The 10,299-nt window shown below is 44.0% G+C and overlaps 1 non-coding gene and 1 pseudogene across 1 annotated transcript; both read right to left on the bottom strand.

Annotated features, from left to right (window-relative positions):
* Positions 1–1,921: 1,921 nt before the first annotated feature.
* Positions 1,922–2,025, bottom strand: LOC123457316. The gene has a single exon (XR_006634993.1). It is a non-coding gene; the product is annotated as a U6 spliceosomal RNA (small nuclear RNA).
* A 287-nt stretch (positions 2,026–2,312) lies between these two features.
* Positions 2,313–3,835, bottom strand: LOC123457308 (annotated as a pseudogene).
* Positions 3,836–10,299: the final 6,464 nt, after the last annotated feature.

Raw genomic sequence — 10,299 nt, forward strand, 5'->3', positions numbered from 1 at the left:
AACATCTGGGTCCTCTATTCTGTTCCAATGATCTACATGTCTGACTTTGTGCCAATACCATGCTGTTTTTGTTACTATGGCCTTGTAATATAGCTTAAAATTGGGTATGGTGATACCACCAGCCTTACATGACCTGAAACTTTCTACCTTATGGGCAGGTCTCAAATAGCCACTTAATATGTGGAAATTTCTGACTCTGAGCCAGGAATCACAATACACAGTCCTCTGTTCCATGATCTCTCTTTTTTATTGATGGTTCTGTGTGGAGAAAAAAAAAAAAGTTAGAGTTAAAGTCCTTCGGAAAAAGCATACCCTTTGTCTTTTCTCTTAACTTTAATATTGAGCTCTCAGAAGATTCTGGGTTTTTGTTGTTGTTGTTTTGTTTTTTTGAGGTAGGGTCTCACTCTAGCCCAGGCTGACTATGGAGTCTCAGGGTGGCCTTGAATTTATGGCAATCCTGCTACCTCTGCCTCTCAAGTGCTGGGATTAAAGACATGCGCCACCATGCCTAGCTTAATTCTGGTTTTTTTCTTTTCTTTTCTTTCTTTTTTTTTTTGGGGGGGGGCGGGGGTACATTTTGAATATCCTCAGTGTCTGTCTGCATCATCCTGGCCTAGGTTGTCAGGATCCATGGGAGCAAAACTCTTGCTCATCTTAACAATTCTGCTGTCAATTCACCTGGGCCTTATTGTCCCTTTCAATTATTTTGGTTTGAAGTCCATTGTTTTCAGATATTAATGTAACCATGCCTGCTTGTTTTTTACGTCCATTTCCTTGGAAAAATCATGTTTCATCCTTTCACCCTGAGCATATGTCTGTTCTTAGTGGGAAGGTATGTTTCTTAAAGACAGCACATAGAAGAGTTCACTTTTCTGACCCACCCTGTTAACCTGTGTCTTTTCATGGGTGAGGTAGGACCAGTAATACTTAAGATTATATTTGTGAGGTTCCATTTAATCTTTACGATATTGGAGGCTTTATGGTTTTTGTGGTGCTTTTCTGGGCTTTATACATTCTTTTTTTTTAATTTTTTTTTTTTTTTTTTTTTTTTTTTTTTTTTTTTTTTTTTTTTGTCCAAGAGTAAAGCTTTATTTTGCTTTCCAAAAACTCTTCATTTCTTCCTCACCAAGTAGCAATTTTCTCCCCTTCATTGCTAAGGCTCAGGGCTCCAGACTGAAGCAGTTTGAGCCACATGCCCAGGTCCACACGCCTGTGCCCTCTACAGCACATTTTCTAGGACCATGGAATCAGCTGTCCTGCTTACTGCTTTGGCATTCTGTCAGGTTATGAGCAGGCCTGGGCAGAACTTCTTACCCCCACTCCTTCCAGCCGGTTTCTTGGTCACTTCCCTGGATACTAAAACAAACAGGCGGTGTGCTCTGCCTTGCTAACTCAAACCAAGGGGGAGGAGGAAGCAAAAATATCCCAGCTATGTGAACAATCAGAGGAGTATCTGGCAGCACACTTGATCTTTTATAGCTTTATTTTAACCAAAGAGTCAATGCCTTCAAGCAACCAGTAGCCTTGTCACACTCCAAGCCTTAATGTTCAGAATCCGTTTAGATACTGCCTTGGTGAGAGGTGCCCAACCCCCCCCCACATGGCTTTGTTCAAAATGGGCTCCCAGTGATACCAACTGCCCCCCAGTTGCTCAGTGAGGCAGAAGGTGGGATTTTTCCAACACTGTTCCAAGGCTGCTTCATCATTTCCTGTTCCCACCCAGAGGCTGAAACGGGCAGTCACTTGGATAGGGTCACAGCAAGTCAGTGACATTCAAGATTGGGACATCACTTTGTCCTCCAGCACCAGTTTGAAAACTGAAAACAACTCCCCGAGGATGTGGGGGAGAGAAATAAGGGGATGTGGGACATGGCATACAACACACAGAGTAACAATGGGAAGAACCTTGGCCTTTCTTATGAAAAATCTGGAATGCTTCACAAATTCGTGTGTCATCCTTGCACAGGGGCCATGCTAATCTCCACATTGTTCCGATCTTAATATGTGTGCTGCAGAAGCAAGCGCGAACCTGAACCTTTTAATGTGCACTCCGAGGAGTTTATAATGCAGTGATGGAGTGTGTTTCTTTTTTTCATTTTTTTTGAGGAAGGGTCTCACTCTAGCCCAGGCTGACCTGGAATTCACGATGTAGTCTCAGGGTAGCCTCAAACTCACGAGTGCTGGGATTAAAGGCATGCACCACCATGCCTGGCGAAGTGTGTTTCTTAAACAGAGTTAACTATAGAACTAAAGATTTTTGACAGGCACTAGGACTCCAATGAACAAGCTCTGGTCAAGGTGATTGTGAGACTTCTGTAAACATATATAAGGTGTAAAACTCTTGCCGCTGGCCACTAGCCACTGCCTTCAAAATGTAATGCTGGATCCAACATGACTGTCAGGTTGCACTTTCTGGTTTGTGCTTCAGTAAGAGTTTATGGAATTGTTCTACTTGTAGATCAAAGCTCCGGGAAGAGAACCCTGCCTGGAAAAAGTTCATTGGAGTCAGAAGGTATTTGAGTGCCAGATCCCCAGACTCAGTAGCTAGAACAGGAATGGCCTTGCTACTATGAGATAGGGGGACATCCTGGTTGACCTGCGCATCTTGGTTCCCCAAATCTGGGGAGCCATCATCTCTAGATATCAAAGTGGACTTTAAGCCAATTTCTTCTGTGGTTTCTGGAGAGATACACTCCTCATCTGTAGACTTTAACTGTACTGAAAAGCCTAAGGGGGAAGTCAATGTAGTCACTACCTCCTGAGACTCACAGAAAGAGACTGGCTCATCCCATTCTTTGCAGCCAAAGTCTGGGAGTAACTGCTTCTTGGCCTGCAAAGGACAAGGACAGAGGGAGAGCTTCTCAAGGTCTCCAGGCCAGGGAAAAAAGTTTTCTTTCTTGTGCTTCTTTGTGTCTCTATCAGCACTTTTCTCCGGAGATTCAAACACAACCCCTGGGATCCTTGGCTTCCTTGGCCTCCTTTCTAACAGCCAGAACACGCTCGCCTTCCTAGAAGCTCTCATATATTGCTGCACAGAGTCTGGAATGAGGGGGACAGGCAGCCTAGGACTCAAGCTGTCCTGGAAGTAGTTTCCACAGGGCTGTCGACTGATAATGGGCACCACCTGGCAAGGCCTCAGCCCTGCAACAAAGGCACACAGCTCAAGGTAGGAGGAATGATCAGAGTAAGGGATGATGTGGACGTCAGGGTGGGGGCTGCGGATCTTCCGGCTCTGGGAAGGATAGCAATGGTAGGGTGGGTCTGGTTCCAATGAAGCATGGCAGAATGGCAGATCTCCGTATGGTCTACAGCATGGATGCGGCCGGCCCTTTCATCCACCGTGAATACATCTGCCAGGCCCAGGAGCTGTACCAACTCCAGACACCGAGGACTCAATACCACCCAGGTCCGAAACTCCAGGGCCAGTTTCTCCAGTAGTGATTCCTTTCCCAGGCTGTAGAGTCCAATCTTTATGTGATGTTGTGGGTACTTTCGGATGAGATGGATAATTTGTTGTGCAGCTTCCTGTCAGGAAGGAAGAACGTGGGCTGGGTTGCAATTGGTGTTGTCCAGGTATAAAGTGTGGATCTGTTTCCCCACTGACAGGGCTGGCTCCTTCAGCATGGATGGCGTGTATCGAAAATCACCTGTAGGTGACGGTGCAGGAGGTGGGCGGTGATTGGGGAGCAGTAGAGGGGCCACGCCCACGTGCTGGACAGGCCCACCGTGTGGTCCGAGTGCATGTGGGACAAGAAGAAGAGCCGCGCGGAGCCAGCCGGCACAGGCTCCAGAAGTCCACGGCAATGGGCGTGTGTGGGATCAGGGTCCCGTTCATGGTGGCAGGGCTGGAGTCCCCGCTGGGGTCTTCACAGGGACAGAGTTCTAGCGTGAGGACTCCGCCACGGCATGCTGGAGCCAGAACCAGGCCTTGGGCCCTCGGGGAAGAGCAGCCCAGTAGAGTGGGCAGTGACTAGCGTGGGCGGGAAGGAGGTGGTCGAGCTAGGGACCGTGAGAGCCGGGGTCCACATCCCCGAGGAAGCCCCCGAGGGAGCCACGCCCCCCCCACCCTAAAATTTTTTTTTTTGTTTGTTTGTTTTTCAAGGTAGGGTCTCACTCTAGCCCAGGCTGACCTGGAATTCACTATGTAGTCTCAGGGTGGCCTCGAACTCATGGTGATCCTCCTACCTCTGCCTCCCGAGTGCTGGGATTAAAGGCATGCGCCACCACGCCCGGCAAAATTTTTTATTTATTTATTTGAGAGCGACAGACACAGAGAGAAAGACAGATAGAGGGAGAGAGAGAATGGGCGCACCAGGGCTTCCAGCCTCTGCAAACGAACTCCAGATGTGTGCGCCCCCTTGTGCATCTGGCTAACGTGGGACCTGGGAAACCGAGCCTCGAACCGGGGTCCTTAGGCTTCATAGGCAAGCGCTTAACTGCTAAACTGTCTCTCCAGCCCGGGCTTTATACATTCTTATGCCTGCTCAAGTTTAGGTTATTGTGTTCTTCCTCTTAGAGGCTCTTGAGATTAGTTGTTCAGCTTTCCTATATTGAGTCTTCCTTCAACCATTCTTTCAAGGTTTTTGTTTGTGTTCATATAGTCATAGAGCTGGCTTTTTTCCCATGGAAGGTTTCATTTTCACCATCTTTTATGAGGGATACTTTCACTGGGTACATTACCTTGTGTTTGAATCCATAGTTCTTTCTTTTAGGTTTTGAAGTGTTCCACTCCAAACTCTACTGGCTTTAAGGATTTCCAGCAAAAATTCTGATGGGATTGCCTTTGTATGTAATGAGTTGTTTCTCTCCTGCTGCCTTTAGCACTTTCCTTGTTTTCATCATTGGGGTTTTCAATGATGATGAATTGGAGAGTTTCTTCTTTGGTCCACTCTATTTGGTGTTCTGTTAGCTCCCTGTATCTAAAAGGGACTATCTTTTGAGAGGATGGGAAAGTTGCCCTCAATTTTGTTGAAAATATTCACTATGTCTATGGCCTGAAATCTTTCGTTCTGGTATATCCATGATCCAGATGTTGGGTTGTTTTAGGGTATCCCACATTTTCATTTTGTTTTGTTCACATGATATTTTGACCGTGTCAAAGATTTTGGACTCCTGATCAATTTTATGCCTCTTGGCTTCCAGATTGTAGTTTCTGTCCTCCATATATTTGACTCTGTTATTGAAGTCTTCCATAGATGCTTTTGAAAGCTCTATTTGATTGTTATCTGTTTTGTTTTTCATTATCATGTCCTTTTCTTTCTTTTTTTCTTGAGGTCTATTACAGGTTTAGATTTGGCTATTTCTTGACTCATCTTCAATTCATTATCTCTATTTGGAGGTCTCATTGGGTTTTGCCCATTAAGTTAAGCCTAATGATGAAATCTGTGTACATTTCATTTATGTGAGTTTTGTTATTTTGATAGTTTGCTTCCAGTTCAGGGATTTTCTTGGTCAGGGTCACACAGCTTATTGTGTTTTCATTTTGGTGTTCTGTTTTTATTATCCTCTCTGTTTTCACTGGAGACTTCCATGACAGATGCTGGTGGAGACCTCTCTATTGTTTTGCATTCCTTTTGTGTTATGGTCTGTCCATCTCTATAGTGAAAGTCTTTTTTATCAAGGTGGAAGCAAGAATTTGCTCTTTTGTACAATCTTCCATGAGAGTATTATTTTTGGTTTGAACCAGCTTGGAGTAGGATAGCATTATATCCTGAGATGTACAGGTTGTGGAGGTTGCCAGTGTGCCAGAAGCTCTGTGCTGGTGGCTGATACAGTAACTGTGGTTGGAGGTTCAGAATCTCTTCAGCCTGCCAACCTAGTAGAGCCTGTGGGGCTCAGGAATAGTATTACTACTTGCCCATTATCCCACTATGGCCCAGCTGAGCAGATTGTGGAGGATGCACTACCACCTGAAGAGTAGTTGCCAGGTATTCCTGTGCTCCCTGTCTGGGTTTCTGGTAGGCCAATGCTGGTGGCAGGAAATTGGAAGGTCGTGGGGAGGTGAATGGGCCTTGTGGATTCAGGGACTAGGCTTGGAGGATGTCCAAGTAGGCGGCGGATGAGGAGGTTTATGTATATGGATGTCTTTGGTGGCATGAGTTGGAGTGATCAGAGGTGTTAGAAGCCTTCAAAGACCCACCAAGGCTAGATAGCCTTTATTATGTTGATATTTGGTCCCTTACTAGTCTCTCCAGTGTTTTGATCATGAAGACATGTATTTTGTCAAAGTCCTTTGGGACATCAACTTAAGTAACCATGTCATTCTTGTACTTAAGTTTACTTAGGAAGGAAATTACATGTGTTGACTTCTGTATGTTGAATCATCCCTATATCCCTGAGATGAAACCTACCTGATCAAGGTGGATGATGCTTTCGAGGGGTACTTAAATTTGTTTTCTATTTTATTGAGAATTTTTCGTCTATCTTAATTAGTAATATGAGTATAATTTTCCATGTTTGTTGGGTCTCTGTCTGGTTTAAGTATCAGAGTAATGGTGGCATCAGAGAAGGAGTTTGGATCATCCCCTCTTTTTCATTTGTGTGAAATAATTTGAGAAGTAGTTGAATAAAAGTTTGGTTGTACTCTACCAAGGCTTGGATTTTTGTTGTTGTTGGAAGATTCTTAATTACTTTTTAAAATTTCCTTGTAAGTAATAGGTTTGTTTAGGAAGCCTACCTGTTCTGTACTTACTTCTGGAATGTGATATGAGTCAAATAATTCATCTCTTCCTTCCAGGTTGTCCATTTTGTAGAATACAGTTTTAGAAATATGCCAGTGATTCTTACAACTTTATTGATATCAGTTGTGATGTCCCACTTGCAATTATAATTTGTTAATTTGAGTATTCTTTTCATCTTTTGATTAATTTAGTCAGTGGTTTATCAATCTTCTTTAATTTCTCAGAGAACTAGCTCTTCATTTTATCAATTTTTAATTTTTACTTTTATTTGCAACTTGTTGATTTCTGCTTTGCTATTGATTTTTTTTAATTTTTAATTTATTTATTTGAGAGCAACAGACACAGAGAGAAAGACAGATAGAGGGAGAGAGAGAGAATGGGCGCGCCAGGGCTTCCAGCCTCTGCAAACGAACTCCAGACGCGTGCACCCCCTTGTGCATCTGGCTAACGTGGGACCTGGGGAACCGAGCCTCGAACCGGAGTCCTTAGGCTTCACAGGCAAGCGCTTAACCGCTAAGCCATCTCTCCAGCCCCTATTGATTTTTTTTTAACCATTTGTTACTTTGGTCTTGGACTGTTCTTGTCTTTTCAGCACCTTTAATTTATTTGAAATCTTCCTGTCTTTGAAGCATAGCCAGTTAATACTATAAGTAGGAATAAAAGTTTTACCTGACTGAAAAACATTGATTTAAATTTCAAAATGACAAAGAAATTAAACGTTTACCTAATAAACAAGTTTTAGGAATATAAAATGTTAATTTCTATGGAATTTTACGAATTCAGATTGACTCCTCTACCAAGTTATGGATCAGTTGAACCTTGTCCCTGGTCCTGTTGGATAGGAGAAGTTTCACAGGTCTGGTGGTCTTGCTTTTATGTTACTGAATGTTTCTGCAATGAGCTCTCAGTATCTTTTCTTAGTTCTGTATATTTACAGTTTTTACTATAACATGACCAGGATAGTTTCTTTTTGGGTCATGCATATTTCTTTTCTATGCTCTTGTATCTGGACAGCATCTTTTCCTCTAGATATGAAAACTTTTCTTGTATAATTTTTTTCAATAAATTTGATACCTTTAGTCAAAGTTTTTTTTCCTTTCTATGACCATAATTTGTAAATTTAGTCCTTCTGTCGTGTTGCAGATATCACTTATTTATTTCATGCATTTTGACCATATTAATTTTGACTGAAGCATTCATTCTGTTTCCTTGTCTTTACCTGCTGCTATTTTAGGACACAGTCTATTCGAGAGCATTTCCACTGAGCCTTTTATTTGACTTATTATATTTTTCATTTCCAGAATCATTTCAGCTTGGTATTTCAATGGCATGTTATCATTTATAGACTTCTGTTATAACATCCTGTTTTGAAATTTCTTTTTAATTGATTTTTTTTTTTTTTTTTTTTTTTGGTTTTTCGAGGTAGGGTCTTACTCTAGCCCAGGCTGACCTGGAATTCACTATGGAGTTTCAGGGTGGCCTCGAACTCACAGCGATCCTCCTACCTCTGCCTCCCGAGTGCTGGGATTAAAGGCGTGCGCCACCACGCCCGGCTTGATTTTTTTTTTTGTTTCTTCTGCCTTGGAATTCACTGAACACTTATTTATGTCCTCTTAGAATACATCCTATTGTCAGTTTGATTTCTATTTGATTTCATTTGTGCCTTTATTCTTGTGTTCTTGTATTCATTTTATAGATTTATAACCTTGAATTCATTGTGTGGAATTCTTTTTTTATTTTAATTTTCATTCCTTTATTTTATGTCTACACTTATAACCATAAAATGATACTCAAAACCGAGTTGCTTTGCTAACACTTATCAGAAGTCTAAAGATGACCACTGTAGACTTATCAACCTCAGCATTCCACTGTGCCTTTTGTTTCAATCACACAGAGCCTATGTTAACCACAGCTCATGGTCCTCATCATAAATGTAGGCAATGCACACCTGAAAACTTCTGACACCACGGTCATGTGTGACTGATGAACCTGTACCTGAGCCACACAAGCTGACAGCTCAGCGAGTTCTGGGCAGCACAGGTAACTGAACCTTGTCTGTCCTCTTGGAGCACTGCACAGATGGAGCGACAGACATTATACAAGTTCATGGGCTAAAGACAACAACAAAATTGACAGGATGGATTTAAGTAATTATTAGTGCAGGTCAACATCTTTCCTAGACAGTGACACATCTGATAGACATGACAAAAGGTTTATCCTGAAAAGTGCAGTGAGTGAGTTGGTAGCAGGAGGTAGATTGGTGGATATTGACCACTGGAGCACATGAGTTCATACTCTGCTTATGACCAGGCATCCTTGCTGGTCACAAGCCCCGCCAAAGGCCCCTTCAGCCTGCCTGGAGAAGGGCCTCTTCCTGCCCTTTGTCGGGGTCAGTTAACTGCTCTAAGCCCAGGGCTGCCACCCTCTGGCAGACAAGCTGATTGCAACCTGCTAACACAATTTGGTCTATCCGGCCTGATCCACAACTTCTCTCTCAGTAGTTTTCTGTACCACTTTCTGTAATAAATGCACGAGTCTCAGAACACAAGCAGACAACTTCTCACGATCCTTGACAGATATCTGACCTGCAACTTCTAGGATTATCAATAATCCCAAATAGTCCTATAGTGCCTGGAATTCGATATCCTCCATAAACTGATGTTTTGATGGCTGGGTGTCCAGATGGTGGTAATTTGGAGGTGAAGCCCTGATGGAAGAGGTATTTTCTGAGGTATTATAGCTATCTCCCCTTTGCTAAGGTTTGGCTTATTCTCCTGCTGTGGCAGAGGTGATGTCCAGCCTCTGCTCATGCTATGCATTCCCCTGACATGAAATTTCCTCTTGGGACTGTAAGCCAAAATAAGACATGTTCCTCCCATCAGCTGCTTTTTCCTAGCAACGAAAAGGTAACTACACCTTCTCAAGAACCTGCAGGCATTCCGGGACTATAACTAAAGGGTTGTTTATCTTGAGGGTGCAAATACCAAATGGTGGGTCTCTTCTCTGCATCTGACACCTGCCATGTCTTAATCGTGTGAATAGTATGAAACATCCAGAATCCATATTCTTCTTCGCCTGGTTAAGGGGATCACTGCCCGAAAACACTCTCAGCCTTTTACAGTTTAGGTGTGGCAGGGTAGGCTGAAGAGGTTCATCTAACACCTGAGGCAACCGGCATTCTGAAAACCATACCTTGGTCTGGGTCAGAAGGGTTCTTTCCATACCTGAGAGTTCTGATCAACTCACACGTTGTCCCTCTCCCTCTAAAAACTCATTTCATCTGCTTAAAAGTTCATCATCGGGGTCCGGTGGCTTATGGCTCACTCTCCTCACACCCCCTTTTGCAGCCATCTCCTTGGGGTCCAGAGCACACTAGTCTCGGGACGGCCTGTCAAGGTGGCAGGTTTGTTCTGGGCTCCACCGGCCCGCAGAGCAGGTGGGAACGCGGCAATCCGCAGTGCTTCCAAGGCTCGCACCGGGCGGGGGCCAGTCTTCCAGGTCCGCACGCCGTGGCCCGGGGTCGTCTAGCGTGTCGTCCGCAGTCGCCGCGGGCTCCGCTGCTCCGCCCTGCGCGTCCCGCCGAGCCAGGGCGTTGAAGCTCCGGGCCCCGCAGGCGGTC

The sequence above is a fragment of the Jaculus jaculus genome, unplaced genomic scaffold, assembly GCF_020740685.1.
Source record: "Jaculus jaculus isolate mJacJac1 unplaced genomic scaffold, mJacJac1.mat.Y.cur mat_scaffold_35_1_3033546_arrow_ctg1, whole genome shotgun sequence".
NCBI lineage: Eukaryota > Metazoa > Chordata > Mammalia > Rodentia > Dipodidae > Jaculus > Jaculus jaculus.